Below are 17,423 nucleotides of genomic sequence, written 5' to 3'. Positions count from 1 at the left end.
TATATGGCAGACATAGGGTCAATATATTTAATATATAAAAATTTCTTGCAGTGATAAAACACACACACATAATATCATCTCAATAAAAAGTGGGCAAAGGTTATTGTGAACCAAAAGTTCACAAAGGAAGAAATATACACATAAATGTCAAAAAAAGTTTGTTTTTACTAGTAAAATTTTGTGAGGAAAAAAATGCACCATGAGTTTATGCCTAAATGTTCTCTGTGCCCCCAGAGGAGACATAAAAATGAAAGTTAAAAAAAAATTAGAATGACATTGTCATGCTAAAAATGACAAAGCAGTCTCCGAATCATAAATAGAACAGAGGCAAACTTAGTTGTGAAACCACAGGCATAACTGAGTGCCAGTTGTCGATATGGGAGAAGCCACTGAATATTTGATTTATGTGGATTAAAGGGGTCAAAGCTTTGCATATGTGGAGGGGCAGAGCCAAATTTGTAGATTGAAATCAGGAGCTGGAGAAGATTCTCTTAAAATAAAACCCAGGAGCACTGCCTAAAGTAGCAGCCTTTTTTTTTTTTTTTTTTTTCAGTTACAGAGGTTTTATTTATTTATTTATTTGCTTTTTCAAATTTATTTTTTTAATTTAAATTAATTTTTAAATTTTTTTTACACCATTGTTCATTTTTATACAACATTTGCTTCCTTCCACCCCCTCAGGTGTAGTCCCGATAGAATTTCCTTCACCAATGCACCTGTGCACCATCACCTCAGACCCCTGTGCTCCTCCCTCCCTCCCTCTGATCTCTCTCCTGCCTCCTCCCCTGCAGTATGTCTCTGATTTATAATAGTCTGTTTTTGCTTTGTTGTATCCATCCTACCAAAAACGATATACAAATTCAATGCTATTCCATTAAAAATCTCAATGACATTCTTCAAACAAATAGAACAAATACTGATGAAATTCATATGGAACCACAAAAAAACATGAATAGCTAAAGCCCTACTGATGAAAATAAAGGAGACAGGAGGTATCACACTTCCAAACTTCAAGCTATATTACAAAGCCATAATAATTAAAACAGTTTGGTATTGGAACAAAAACAGACACACAGACCAATGGAACAAAATAGAGAGCCCAGAAATAAAACCACACTTATATGGACAACTGATCTTTGACAAAGGAACAAAGAACATGCAATGGAACATGGACAGTCTGTTCAATAGATGGTGCTGGGAAAACCGGACCACAACATGCAAAAAAATGAAACTAGACCACTACCTCTCACCGTGCACAAAAATCAACTCAAAATGAATAAGAGAATTGGACATAAGACCTGAAACCATAAAATATATAGAAGAAAATATAGGTAAAACACTACAAGACATACATTGCAATAACATCTTTAAAGCTTCCTATCTGTTAGACTCTCCTGACCTCCAAACCTTCAGAGGTCTTTGTGAATACAGGGCCCTTGAGCTCTTTGTGCTCCAGGTAACATGTATCCCTCTCTCACCTCCATCAAGGACTGAACATGCCCTTCACAATAACACTGCATGCTTTCTGGGAGATGTCCAGATTTTCTGGAATGACAACAGTCTTATAGTCTTCATTTTCATAGTAGATGTAGCAAAGTGAGTGTTCCCTCATGTTTTTATAGGCCGTCTTACATGTAGCTTGAAAGTTTGTAAAATGTAAATGTAAACACACTACTGAATTTATAATTTTACATATCTGACTTTCTGTTTGTAGTCTAGTGATGCTTGAATATGTAATAAAATAAATACACAACGCTAAAATAAATTCATAACTCTTAAGGTATATTTGTTTAATGAACTACATTTTTCTTTAATTGCAAAATGAACAAGTTATAGATCAAGATTTTCATATAATCTGTATTCTATTTGCAGCTATGATCTGAATGATTCATATTTAAATGCTATCTTTAAAATTTGCAAGATTTTTGTATGTTTTATGTAAAATATAACTTAAATTAAAAATAAAACTTTTTCATGTTTTTAAAAATGTTACTTTTTTAAACATTTATTTATTTATGCATACAAGAACTGAGGTACAGGCCAGAGATGTGGGGGGTGAGAGGATTCACCAGAGACGGAGGAGGGAGCAGAACAGGCAGCTCTCAGAAATATACTGCTGAGGGGAGCAGTGGGTGAGACAGGAGAGGTCTGCTGCACCATGTGGGTTGCTCCCTGGCTGGCAGGGGATGAATCTCTTGCTGCAGAGGTTGCTGATAGCTTCATTGTGCTGTACTTAACCACTTGAGCCACCAGTTAGGCCCCTAAAAATGTTATTGTTATATAAAAAGTTTTACTAATTATATAAGAAAATTAGTAAAATTAAAAAATAAAATTAATATCACACCTTTAAATCAAAATTATATAAAGCTTAAATATTTTCTTTAATTTAAAAAATATAAATTTACCTTATTAGGTATTTTTATAAAATGAGATTATTCACAAATTTTTATTTTGACATGCTTTAGTATATTCATCTATGTCATACCTAGGCAGATGTATACCTAGCTTTAAGAATATTCTGTACTGTTTTATAATGCAGAAAACTCCTCAGGCAACATGTGCAATTGCTGGATTTGTGAGTTTCTCAGGAACCATGAATTACATCAGGAAGAGAAGTAACAAAATGGATGCTGGGCATTATTCTGAAACGAAACTGTGTTATGCAACAATATATTGCACTCTTGCCATAGGAGCTAAAGGATTTGACAAGTTAGTCTTTTCTATTACTAAAGTGATTCTGCTGGTTAATTCCTCCACACGTTTTGAGTACCCTCCAGCTCTGGCTAAGCAGCAGCACAAACCACAAATCTTTATCACATATGTTAGTTTGACTTTGTCAAGAAGCAGATTCAAGGCAGGAGTAGACATATGAGAGATTTATTAGGGGAAATGTCTATGAAAGACCAAGGGAAGGAATTGGAACGCAGGTATTACTTTTAGATAGTGGTGTAAGTCTGACCCCTGTAGGAAAAGGAAAAGAAAGGAGGAAAAAGTGGTATTAGCAGGATGAGTCTCAGACTGTTGTACTAAGACTTGTGGCCAAGTCAAAGTGTATTACTTCACTCAAAGTTGCTCATTAGAGAAGATCTATGTTCTTCAGAATAGACTAGCACATGTTTCCCTAAAATGCTAAAATTGTGTCTAGGAGCACTCTGGGGAGGGTGTGGCGTTTGCACATATGTGGTGGTAGACATAGAGGAGCTATGGTTGAAGCAGTTGGTCAACTAAGCTCCTGAAGCAGGAAATCTAAGCAAAACCTTTCTTGGTGACCAGTGTCCAGAAGTAGAAGGATTCAAGATTGTTAAGATATCAGTTCTCCAATAATTGATATATAGATGCAACTCAATTCTTATCAAGAGCTCAGCAAGCTTTTCTGTATAAACTGGCAAACTGGGGCCTCCCTGGTGGCACAAGGGGTTAAGACGCAACCTATGAAGCTATCTGCAGTCACTGCAGCACGAGTTTGATCCCTGGCCAGGGAGTTACCCATCTGGTGTGGCAGACCTTTCCTGTCTTGCCCGCTGCTCCCATCAGCACTGTATTTCAGTCAATCTGCCTGTTCTGTTCCCCAATCTGTCTCTGGTGAATCCTCTCACCCCCCACCTTTGGCCCCAGTTCTTGTATATATAAATAAATAAATCTTAAAAAAAAGAAAGAAATTGGCAAACTGAGTTTAAAATACATATGGCAATGCAAAGGACACTAAAGTGGTCAAAATAACTTTCATAAAGAAGAACCAAAGGTGAAAGATTAACCTGTTTTCAAGACATTATAAAACTATAATATAATCAAGGCAGTGTGGTATTGGTATGAAGATATACAATTAGATTGTTAGAACCAGAGTCTAAAAATAGACTCACACAGATGTATATAAAAGTGATTTTTTCAATAATGGTGGAATGACAGTTGAATCAGTGGGAACAGGAGAGGTTTTTCACCTAATAGGGTTGGAGCAACTGGATATTAATATGTAAAAATGAACTTCAATCTGTTAACTTGTATTGAATTTTAAAAATTACTCATAATAGATATTAGATCTAAATGTCAAAATTTCTTAAAGACTGGCAAACTACAGTGTGTAGACCACACCCAGCATACCATCGGTATTTACAAATAAAGGTTTACTGGAGCACGTTAGTGTTTTTTTTTTTTATTATTAAGTACTGTCTATGCTTGCTCTTGTTCTACAAAAGCAGAGTTGAAAAGTTGTCACAATGACCATGTGGTATGACAAGACTAAAATATTTACTATCTGATCTTTTAGAGAAAAAAAAGTATTGATTTCTGTATAAGATACAACAAAAACAATCTATAAAAGGAAAAAATGACAAATTGGCCTTATTAAAGAAGAAATTTCTCCATAAGTCTTCATGAGACACTGTAAAGAAAATGAACAGAGAAGACATAAACTAGGAGAATATATTTTCAAATCATGTATCTGCAAGCAAATGTATCCAGAATATAAAAAGAACTTTTAAAACTCAACAATAAAAACTACAAACAACTTAATAATAAAATGGGAGGGCTTGAGCAGGTATTTCACCAAAAGTATGCTTATAGCAGATAAGCACATGAAAAAAATACTCATCATTAGTCATTATGAAAATGCATACACAAACCAGAATGAAATGCTAAATTAAAAAAGACTCAACCCATAAAGTGTTGGCAAGGATAAGGAAGAACCAGAACTTCGCATACTGCTGATGGGTATGTAAAATTGTATAGCCTCTTGGGAAATCAGTTTGCACTCTCTTAAAAGTTAAGTGTACACCAATCATGATTTGCCTATTCTATTCATAGGTATTTACACAAGAGAAATAAAAGCATATGCCCCTACAATTATTTGCACATGAATATTCATAGAAGTTTTATCTGGAATTTTCCAACGGAAACAACCAAAGTGTTCACAACAAATGAATGGATGAAGAAACAGTAATACATTCACCACTGATATATGCAACAACAGAACGAGTCTAATTACTCTGAGTGAATAAAATCAAACTAAAATGAGGAGTCCATATCATATGATTATATTTATGTAAAATTTTGGAAAATGGAGTCTAATTTATAGTTGCAGAATACAGATCAGTGGTTGCTTCATGGAAAGCACTGGGAGGGGCAGAAGAGCGAGTGTATTATGGGACACAAGGAAGTGTTGAGAGGGGTAGATGTGTTTATTAGCTTGATTGGGGAGATGATTTCTTGTTTACATAAATCGAATCTTACCAAATTACATACTATAAACATGAAATTTATTTTATGCCAATTATACTTCAAAATAGCTACTTTTAAAAGGTTAAAAAAACATTCACTGGCAATAGTTCACTTCCTTTGGGGACTAAGACATTTAACCATACAAAACTTAAAAATGTGGACATTAGAAATCACCAAGTTCTCATTGAAATGATATTAAAGGACCATTCCTGACTTGATTTTCTGGTTCCTGGATCATGTAGTATTACTCTGGGGGTTACAATGCCACGTAGATTTCTCTAAAAGACTTCTGTGGGTGTACAAGTCTCCTTTCAAGTTAGACAAGAGCAGGACGCTTGATCGCCCTGGGGCAATAGGTATACATCTTGAGGTATGACTGGGAAAGGTGGAGATGGGGGTGGGGGGCATTGACTGATGTACTTCCAGTCCCAGGGACTGATCAATGGAAAGAATTGTTAATAAGATCGGAGCCATGGTTGGGGGGGTCAGGAGTATACTAGCAGAATCACTCTCCCTAAAGCCCCAAATCATAATTTTCAGTTTGATCCACCATTTTCTCTGTCAATAAAAAGGCCAGGATCTTGCTCTTAAGTGGCATCCTGCATTACACAGCTTGCTCCATGACTCCTGTGTCTCTTTTCCTTATCAGCATGGTGTGCCCGATGCCACATTTCCTGCTCTTGGAGGATGGCACTTTGCACAGCATTGCATCAGTGCTTTTGCTTTAACTATGCTCTTAAAAGGATATTCCAATGCTCTCTGAATCCAGCTGTTTCTGGATGGTATAGTATGTGATACCAGCATGGATTCTATGGTCAGAGGATAATTCTTGCACCGCCTTTGTTTTGAAGTGTGTACCTTGTTTGGATGCCAGCTGCTATGTTGTGTAGAATTCCATGCCCATGTATTGGATGTTCCTTGAGTCTGGGACTCTTCAAACAGAAAAGGCACCTCTATATCTGGAATGGATGTATATTCCTGAGGTCAAGTTATTGATCTTTCCTGGATAGATGTGACCCAGTGTAGGTGACTTGAGCTGTCACCTTGAGCTGTGAGAGTATTTTCTATTCTGTATCCATGAGTTTCATGTTTCATAGAGGAGTCTGCTAACTCGCTGTGGTGGCTGATGTGATTTTATGCCTTGATATTTGGGATTGTGTGGTCACAAGCATGGGCTTTGTAGCAATCCATTGCGGTACAGGTTCATGACTCATTTTTCACAGAAATTTGCTTTTAGTCACATCAGGGTGCTACCATTTTAGGGCCACTTTAAATTAGAATATTAGCTTGGGATTTTCAGGATCATGCAAAAAGTATAAATTTAACATTTGCCTGTGTTATAGACCTCATGAAAAAAGTATACATTTAGCCATAAATCTGGGTGATAGGACTATGGTATAAATTCTCAGGGGAGGTATTTTTCCATCAAGAGGCTAAGTTGAAACAGACAAGAAATTTCTCATCTCTCTTTGCTAGTGGGTGGATTTTGTTTCAATCCATCATTTCACTGAAGTGTGAATTGAGATTCTTAGTTTTATGTGATGTCTCAATTTCCATTTTCCACCCTATACAAACTCAGTATACACCTTATATAAACTTCTTTCTCCATTTAGCTGATAAGCCATATATTTTGCCATTTTTTTGGTATTAGTGAAACTCTTCTGAGCAGCTGCAACTTCATTATCAGCTTTTTCCCTCCCTTCCCTCTTCTCCCTCTCCCCTAGGTCCCCTGTCCTCTGACTTCCTCTCTGGCTCAAAAATTTCCCCTCTTTGTTGGCATCTCATAAATGAATATTTTTTAGTATTGTATTTTGGTCAGCCACAAATTTAATAATGTGCTTTTTTATTTTATCTAGAATTTCTTTGAATTTTTATTGCATCTTTTCCTAATGTCCAATATGCCATATTTCTAGGAACAGAAGTTGACTTACATGAGCTTTTATATTAAAAAATAATGAAATTAATTAACAATGTATATATTCACTCAGGGTTATGAGTTAAGCAAAGTTTTTTTTTTTCAATCTATATGCTAATAACACCAGGCAGTGGTAGAACACCTAAAACTCTTTCAAAATATTTTCATATTTTATCATATTTGACCCTCTCAAAACATCTGTAAGGTTGAGTGTCTATACCAGAGAGGTAAAGCTACTTGCTTACAGTCTCATAGTAAGTTAGTAGGAACTCAAACCACTAGATAATAAGGCAAATTCACTGTTTGCTGTTTGTTAATTGCTCATAAAAAATAATGTTTGTCTCTTTGCTTGAGAAAATCCTCTTTTGATGTCAGAAATCCAGAGAACTGCAACATACATCTTCTTCTGATTTGAAAGAACATTTTAGACTCCAAGGTTTGTGCTTTTAGGTTAGAATATGAAATAGAAACTCTGCTAGAACACCTGGTTATAGCTTCCTCGGGCTTAGGAAAGGACAGTTTGTTTACACATTTCTGCTGCAATGCATCATGTCATATTCTAGATTATCATTCCTTATCTAAACAAATGAAACTTGGATGTGCCAAGAAGCTATAGTACTTCTGTCCTGAAGAACTTTAATCATCAAAGCCACTAGTACTTAGCCTGTGTGCTTCACTTTTCAACGTGCAAAGGCATCTAGAGGCCCATCATTTCAGTCATAGTGGCAATTTATAGAGCCTGACGGGTATTTCTTTGAATATAATCCAGCAGGAATGATGTTTCTTTTTCATCTGAAAATTAAAAACCACATTGGCAGTTAAGCTGATTCAAACACAGCTGGGCAAGACCAAAGATACTTTTTCTAGGTATATGGTATATGTTGATTGCAAGCTAAACAAACCAATGTTGGTGGCCCTTATAAGCTTGCTTACTCAAGACTTGTCAGCTACACTTGTCAGTGCTTGCAGGCAATACATAGAAATAGAATCCTCCTTTTAAAAATGAATGAGGTGATTGGAGGACATTTCTTAAGGTAAGTGGGAAGAAGAGGCCTGGGAGAGTTGTAGAAGAGGAGGGAACAAAGACTAAGCTCTGATGTTTTTATTATCTTTTCATTTATTGGAATGGAAATAAAGTGAAAGTCTTACAAAGGAAATCTATTCCCCTCTAATTGGAAAGCCTCTGAATAGGTAAAAGTGGCACATGTGGATTGTGCTCCTTTATGATTAGGATGGTGTATTCTCTGGACCTTAAATACAGAAATTTGGAACTACACCGATGATATATGAGTGACAACAACAACAACTAATATTTAACGAGCACTTACTATGTGGTAGGCACTGTTCTAAGTCCTATACAGACATTCAATAAATGAATTTCAGAAAAAATAATTAGCTAACCTTGATATCTCTATTGGGATCAATATTTCACACACAAAAACTGAAACCTTTGACTTCTATGCTCTTTGCTATCTTCATTTCTTCAAAATTCTCATCTTAACCTTCTTTTCCTTACACTTAAATGAGTATCATGCTGCTTGTCAGGATTAGAGGTGCTATGTGCCGGGTTACCGAGGATCAGCTGTCACTAGTAAGTTATTTTGAAGTAGTGCCTTTAAACTGAAAAGGAAATATATAAAATAAAAATAAATTTAAAAAATAAATTAAAAAATAAAATAACAATATTAAAAATAAAAATTAAATTAAATAAACCAAAAAGGACTTTTCACCTTCCAGGCTCAACTTTCAGCTGTTCATCGAGAAAACTGTCCCCAAAAAGCTAAGAATTACAAATCCCAGAGGATGACACTGTGTTGTAATAGTCTGATGTAAGTTATTTCAGTTTGACTTTTATCTTCATTTCCCTCAAAAAAGAGAGCCACAAAAAGTATGGACATTCTTCCAGTGCAAGGTTCTATATTTAGGAAGTTCTTTCATAATTTAGACATTTCTGTTCTCCTTCATTCAGGAAATATCTGCTGAGTACCTTCTATTTGCCAGGTGCTGTGCTAGGTACCAGGGGTACTTGGATGAGCACGTGCTGGTGTGTTGCATTCTCTCACAGAATGTGTGTAGTCAAATGAGGCAAGAAAACCCAAGAAAACCCAAATGAGGCAAGAAAATCCTGCAAGCAAATGTGTAATTACAAGCTGAGACATGAATTAAGAAGGAAAGGCTTGGGGACCAAAGTTGGGGTAGTACCATGGAGAGAATATGTCCTCATTTGGAGGAATAAAAGATACTTCTCTGAGAAATGACATTCCAGGTAGCAGAAGCAGCATTCAAAGGCCACGTGATCCTTGTTCTTAGAGTCTGCAGTGAGAAATAAACAAACCAGTATTCATGGAATGACTAAGCTGTTTATAAGTTTGTGTACTGCTCATGACTTTCTGAGTTAAACATTCTCTTTTAGCTTCTTGTGGGCAAAACAAACAAAAACTTTCTTCTGATAAATAGTAAGGTCACTTCTGTTTCTGGAAGATCATCAGATTAAGGAGACATTCTCATTTATCCACCAGGCTATCTCTCAAGAGTCCTCTCCTTCCTCCCTCCTTTCCTTTCACCCTTAATCAAAGATTTATCCTAGATACTACTAGTGTTATTCTTTTTCACAACTCAACTTCTTGTCAGAATAGCCTACACTTTACTGCCTTCATTTTTTGCACATTCATAACCCATCCTATTCTGATTTCAATCCCCATCATGTCCCCAAAACTTCTAAATCTAGAATTCTGTTTCTTATTTCCTCATTGTACTTGGTTTCTCTGCACCATTTAGCCCTGGTGTTCAAACAAAACCCTCCTCTCTTATGTCTGCTGTGATACAATTCTCTCCTACTTCTACCTGTCTCATTAGTTCTTTGTAATTTTTGTTGATTCATTTTTCTCTGCTCTACCCTTGAATGTTATTGCTTTCCAAGTCATCATTCTCATCATTTCTTTTTTTCTTGCAGGCATATGGTTTCTGGGCAATCTCATCGACTTCTATGGAATCCATGAGAATCTGTATCTCCACTAAAATCCTTTCCACACATTTCTAAATCCTTATACCCAACTCATCACTAAATATCTCTCCTTGATATCCTGCAGATTCCACATTTAATACATTTGAAATTAAATTATTTCCCTCCCTCGCACCCTGCCTCTTCCCTGAAGCTACAGTGACCTTTGTAAAATGCAAAAATGATTTTTATCATGCCTCTATTTACAAGTCTTCAGTACATTCACATTGACATCCTAAGTATCTTGTAGTCATTCTATAGCTTCATCTCTACTCCCTCCACACACCAAACTGCTATCAACTCCCAAAACATGTCTGATGCCTTTGAATGTGTTGTTTTCTTTACCTGGAATGACCTTTTCCCATTTTCTGCTTAAATCTTGCCTTTTAAATTAACTTTTATCTGGCTACTCTAGAGGGAAATATTTGGTTTATTTTTCATATGCTTGTGCTTTTCTGCCATGCAGTACTTTTCCTCTATTGTGGCACTTAGACATAAATAAATCAATATGAATATAAGGTCTAGGTGCTCAAGTCTGATGGTGGATTAAGACATACACTGTACAAAAATAATATGGTCCTTAATATACAGTTGATGTATAAATGCATCTGGAGACTGAAGGAAAGACCAAATATAAAGCATTAATTGACTGCAATAGGTTGATTTTAGAGAAATATTAAGGGTCAAACTCTGAGCCCATGAATGATGTTCTGAATGAACTCCACCCCCTGATTTTTTTTTTAAGATTTATTTACTTATTTTATACAAGAACCGGGGTACAGATGCATGGGAGGGCGAGAGGATTCACCAGAGACAGAGTGGGGAACAGAACAGGCAGACTGACGAAATACACTGTTGAGGGGAGTGGCGGGCGAGACAGGAGAGGTCTGCTCGCCATGTGGGATTCTCCCTGGCCTGCTGAGAATGGAACCGGTGCTGCAGAGGCTGCAGAGGATGCGGACAGCTTTACAGCGCGGTGCTCAACCCACTGCACCACCAGGGAGGCCCACCACCCCCTGATATTTTTACAGACTTTATCTTCATATTCATGCCAAAGAGATCTCAGGTGCTGAGGACTACAATTCCCAGAAAGCTATGAACCTGACTTCCTGACTGGGGGAAGGGGGTACTGGGAACTAAGTGGCCATGCTTGATTTCTAACTAAATACATGCATACTCTTGCTCTCCTGCTTTTCTGAGTTGCCCTTGCACTGTGGTGTCTCAGCTCAAGATATATTGCTGGTAGGAAGTGTGTTGACCAAAATCTCTCTCTCTCTCTCTCTCTCTCTCTCTCTGTTCTCCCTCTTCTCATTCCCCTTGTAAATAAATAAACTTAAAAATTCTCTCTGTGTGTCTGCTTTTGGGTCTTGTCCCAAGTTCTTAAGTACACAGGAGAGGACTCATACTCATGTCACCCCAGTTTTCCTCCAAGGTTTCCCTGTAACACTTGAGAATTTTGTTTTACTAAATCATTTATTTAGACAGTTAACTCACCTGATGATGAGCAAGAATTAACCATAATTATATGACATATGCTCTCATCTTTAAGTCAGAGATAATCCATTATCTCTAATTAATGGCTCTTACTATCTGTAATTAATAAAAATAGTCCATCATTCAGAGAGACTTCTTGAGTCACATTTTTTTCTTTTGTCTGATGTATAATGAGAAGTAATCTGCAGTCAAGTACAGTGCTTTTTGATTTTCTCAGACAGACTTTGCCAATTAAACAGTAAAAATACTGTAAAGCTTGTAGACACTTTGGGGTTCATAGTAAAGAGTAGAGTTCTTTTACCCAGGAAACTAAAACATACACATGTTATTTTGACTATAACTACTAATTGACATATTCTTGAATCATTTCTATCAAAAAGGAAACATTACAAATTTTTCATAAAAATACATTACAAAAGACACTTAAGTGTATACATTACTTTCCCACCAGCACCATTTCTTCTACCCCCTTATTCCTTTCTTTCTCCCCTGGGTCTGTTAACCTGAGCCCAAAAGTTGCTTATTAATTTCCACCAGTATTAAGTGATACATAATAAAGTGATGAGAAATTTCAAGACAAGACAGGAACGTAAATCTACATTTGTATTAAATATACCTAAGTGATATCTATTTGAATATTGCTTTCAAGAGCCCCAAACTCCACAGTGAAAACAAAAATGGAGTTAAATATATCGAAGTGATCATACAAAGTATGAAAGTTTTTTTAAACTTTATTTATTTATGCATACAAGAGCTGGGGTACAGTCCAGAGATGCATGGGGTGAGAGGATTCACCAGAGACAGAGTGGGGACCAGAAGAACAGAACAGGCAGACTGACTGAAACACACTGCTGAGGGGAGCAGCAGACGAGGCAGGAGAGGTCTGCTGCGACATGTGGCTTGCTCCCTGGTCGGTTGGGGATCAAACTCGAGCTTCAGTTGCTGGTGATAGCTTGATAGCATTGTCATTAACCCCTGTGCCACAAGGGAAGCCCCAGAGTATGAAAGTTTTCTGCCAAAATGCATCTAAATAAAGACCAAACAACAATCACCCATCAGCCAATTCAAAACATGTTGTGCTCAGATTTCAGCATGCTCAAGGATTATCTGGAGAAATTGTTTAAAATGGGGACACTCAGTAATTTCCTACCCTGATGTCCAATATCCAGATTCTCATTCAATAGATCTGAAGTTGTTCTTAGGAGCTGATATTTTTATAAGTTCTTCAAATATTTCATATTTTTATACCAAGGGGATATCAACTAACCTTTAAGTAGCTAAAATATATGATCAGGCTACTTCTATTCATCCCATTTACTCCCTAATATGACAAAATTTTCTCATGCATTCAATATATTTTATGTGCCATCCTGGACAGTGTAGTCAGAGACAATGTAGGTCACTTTACATTGGTCAGAAGGTTTATAAATGACAAGGTTAGATCTCACAAAGCTCCTTGAAAGAATTTCAGTGGGAATTGTATCAATAGAGAAGTCATAGCAAGAGTAAAAGTAAATAACTTGTTTTAAAAAGGGAAAAAGTATCACACTTTCATTTTAGATTTTCCATTAAATGCATTTTATATCAAGAATTTTACATTGTTTAATAAAGAATTAGAACTTTTGAGTCTAGTTAAGTATGATGAAGCAACAAAGACTAGAATTATCTTCCTATGTGTAGCAACCCAAACCTGACAAACACAAAATTATTGAAATAATAGTTTTTGAGAAAATGGACATTAGGTAATGAATGGCAGCAATCCCAGACAAAAGGGAAATGAATGGGTTCAGCCCTAGGATTGCTCCAACTTTCTGTTTTGACTGAATAGCCAGGCATACCATGGTGAAGAGAGCAAGTGGAACAAAGGAAATCCACTGGAGAGCAGTAGTCTTTTCAATAAGTAGTGCTGGAATAATGGGATCACGTATGCCAAAAAAAAAAAGAAAAAGAAAATTCAGTACACAGCTCATGCCATATACAAAACTTAATTAAAAACAGAGCTGGGGGGCCTCCCCTGGTGGTGCAGGCAGTTGAGCACCGTGCTGTGAAGTTGTCCACAGCCTCTGCAACACCGGTTCAATCCTGGCCGGCCAGCAAGGGTCCCACATGGCATGGCAGACCTCTCCTATTGAGCCTGCTGCTCCCCTCAGCAGTGTATATCGTCAGTCTGCCTGTTCTGTTCCCCACTCTGTCTCTGGTGAATCCTTTCACCCTCCCACCATCTGGCCTGTACCCTGGTTCTTGTATAAATAAATAAATCTTTAAAAAAAACAAAAATAAAAAAACAGAGCTGTGGCCTCCCCAGTGTCACAGTGGGTTGAGCGCAGTGTTGTGAAGCTGTCCACAGCATCTGCAGCGTGGGTTCGATGCGTGGGTTCGAGTCCAGGCTGGCCAGGGAGCAACCCACGTGGTGCAGCAGACCTCTCCTGTCTCATCCGCTGTTCCCCTCAGCAGTGTATTTCAGTCGATCTGCCTGTTCTGCTCCCCACTCTGTCTCTAGTGAATTCTTTCACCCTTCCGCACCTCTGGCTTGTACCCCAGCATTTCTATAAATAAGTAAATCTTAAAAAAAAGCATAGTCTTAAGTATAAAACCTAAAATTACGAAAATTTTCGAATGAAACAGAAAATTACCTATGACTTTAAGTTAAATAAAGAATTTTCAGTTGTAGTACTAAGAGCATGATCAATAAAACGATAAAATTAATAAAATGTACTCCATCAAAATATGATCTCCTCAAAAGACAGTTAAGAGACTGAAAAGACTAGCCACAAATGAGAGAATATCTTTGCCCAGAGTACATCTTATGAAGGTCTTTCATTCAGAGGATATAAGTAAATCAGTGAACAATAAGAAATGAAATGGCCTAATAAAAAGTGGGAAAAATATATGAGTAGATGCTTTACCAATAATATGTATACATGGCCAACAAACACACAAAAAGATCTACAACATTAACCATTAGGGAAATGGAAATCAAAGTCACAATGTGCACATCTACTAGAATAGTTAAAATTAAAGACTCACCATATAAATATTGGTACAAAGTCAGTGATTACTTGAGGGGGATAGAAAGGAAAGGCTTACTCATGATTTAAATAGAATTTTAGGGGTAACGGATATGCTTACTATTTTGCTTGTGTTGTTATGTTTATAGGTGTGGAAACTTATCAAATGACACAATGCATATTAAAAGTTGCAGTTTACATTTTGTTAATTGTTCCTGTTATTGAGGTTTTTAAAATGCATTAAATATTTTTTATTCAAATAAACACTTACTTCAAAGACAAATAAAACAAAATCTTTTGTCATTCTATTTCTGAAGAGATCCATGGAGGTCTCATTTGACAATATCTAATATGGAGTGTCTGACTACCAGAAATATATTTAGATGTATAGATAGGTACAATATATTTTTTTCACTTGTTAGTGGCAATATTGCTCTCATGCCTTTTTTAATATATTTTTTTCTTTTTACATCTGTAATTATCAAGGACAGAATAGCTCAGATTACATATGCCAGTGATGGCGAGATACCAAATATATAATGAATACTTAATGGCCTAAACAGTTGTCAATTTTCAATACCCTCTAATCTAGGCTTTCTGTAGTAATTAGCACTTGTGGTTTTTCTTCCTTTTCTTAAAGCAGTCTTCTCCCTTGAGCTACATGAAAGGTCAAATTTTCAAAATATTGTTGTAAGAATAGCTCTCATCCCTTGTGACTTTCTTACACTATGACTTATTTATCCTATGGAGAGTTTTATCCTTGAAATACAGAGATCTTTGGGGATCTATGTGCATATAGTAGAAATATGTTGCAGCACTGTTTATAATAGGTAAAACCTGGAAACAAACCAAATGCCCAAAAATAGATGGCACAATATATTTTATGTTAATTCAAAGTCTCTTGTATAGAAGCCTTGGATGCCAATAGTCTTAGGTATAATTATAGTAAAATCAAAGTCATTTAGAAATTATCTGAAAATGAGCTATTTTCAATGCCTGAATTTACCTTGTATGTTGGGCATAGTCCTTTAAAATTATTTAAAAAATACTCTTAGCAAATCTTTTAATATGTGATCCACTTTTCTGTCACCTTGAAAAAAACAAATATACCCTTTTATGTAGTCTACCTTTCATCAATGATTCAGGGCCATTATTATCAAGCTTGCATTATATTGGAATGTAGTGATACCCTCTGGATTTCATTAAATGTGTGTCCATATTTTCTCCAGTAACAAGTGGCTGAAGACAACAGTATTTTTTTTCTTTTGTAGGGAGAGAAGATGGTTTTGCCTGCCACTTCTATATTCTGTCATCTTTCTGCTGTCACCTGTCACTTCTTGTGACTTTTTGAATCATCTCTTTACTCATTCTAATACATCGACTCTAATTGATAGAAGACATAACCAAGGATGTTAGAATTTAATAGACATAGGCTACAAGTAGAGCACTTGAGAGCTTTTTTTTTTTTTTAAGTTAAATTCATGATTTTCAGTGCATGGACTGTTTTCAGTGAGTGAAGCAATTCATTTTTTATCCACCGGTTCTCACCTCCAGTAGATAATTTGATTTGCTGCAGAAATCAGTTACAAACAGGTGAGATATTATTTTATTACATGTACAAAGACTTGCAATAGAGAGGCTACAAAATGGCACTTTTACCACCAGACTCCTTGTTGAAAATATTTATTACTTCAACTATCAGTGAAAGTCAGGACCTTTCTGTGTGAACTGACAGTTTGAAAGTACCTCTTCAAGAAAATGTCTGATGAATTTCTTGGTTTTGCTAGTCATCAAGCTAGCAGGTAGTGCTGTCTTGGTCAGTAATTTTTTTTCTGTCTCTCCTCTCATATTAACTATCAGTTGTTAGAAAGAAGAGACGAGCAAACTATAGTTGATTTTGAAAGTTTCAAAATAGATTTATTTTCTTATTCTCACATTTCCTTTTTTCAAATTAAGTCTGACCAATTGTAATAAAAGAAAAATCATCTGTTTGCTTCCTCAGATCCAAATGTAATTTCAGAAAGCAATGATGATAGGCTCAGTGGCTGAATTCAGTAACTCATTTGATAAAATGGCATTTTTCCATATTGAGAAATTACAGTATAAACATATTTTCTATAATAATTGGGAAATATCTAGGCTAATGAGAAGATTATAAATAAGGGCCATACTTATCAATTTAGTTACTGTAACTTTACACAATGTACTGACAAAAGTCTTGGATTAATGTTAAGACCTCAGTTTTTACCTTAATTCACTATGATCCAAGGTCTGGACATCAAACATTTGATTTTCTTAGCACATCAAGAGTAGTTGCTTCATTTTTGGAGGAGAGAAATGGAGAAAACTTGGATTAACATTAACCATGGTGTTAAAGATGGGTATATAAAACAAAATGTCTATCTACTCTGAGAAAACAATCCTGAAGGCTCAAGCACTTGTTTCCATAGACCTAGGTTGTCTCTCCCTGTAGTCAAGACAAATTGTTAGATAGAATTATTTTTTTTTTTTTGATGAGTATGAAGTCAGAGCTAGAAGAGTGCCACAGAAGACTTTTTACCTGGACAATGTTTGGCTAGACATTGCCCACATCTGGCTCCCTGGGTTTCACCAATTCTATAATTTCAGATGACATTTTTGTTCACCTAGTCTTTCTTTAAATAGAATACTACGGGGGTCATTAAGTTTCCCAACAAGGTAAAAGTCAGTTGATTACATTTCAATTTAAGTTAATAGCACATACCTGCCTTGCCTCCTTGGGTCATCTTGATTAGAGTGTTTGGTGACTCCA

The sequence above is a fragment of the Talpa occidentalis genome, unplaced genomic scaffold, assembly GCF_014898055.3.
Source record: "Talpa occidentalis isolate TD23 unplaced genomic scaffold, MPIMG_talOcc4v2.1 talOcc4.15, whole genome shotgun sequence".
Lineage (NCBI taxonomy): Eukaryota > Metazoa > Chordata > Mammalia > Eulipotyphla > Talpidae > Talpa > Talpa occidentalis.
Note: the sequence above shows the minus strand (reverse complement) of the source record.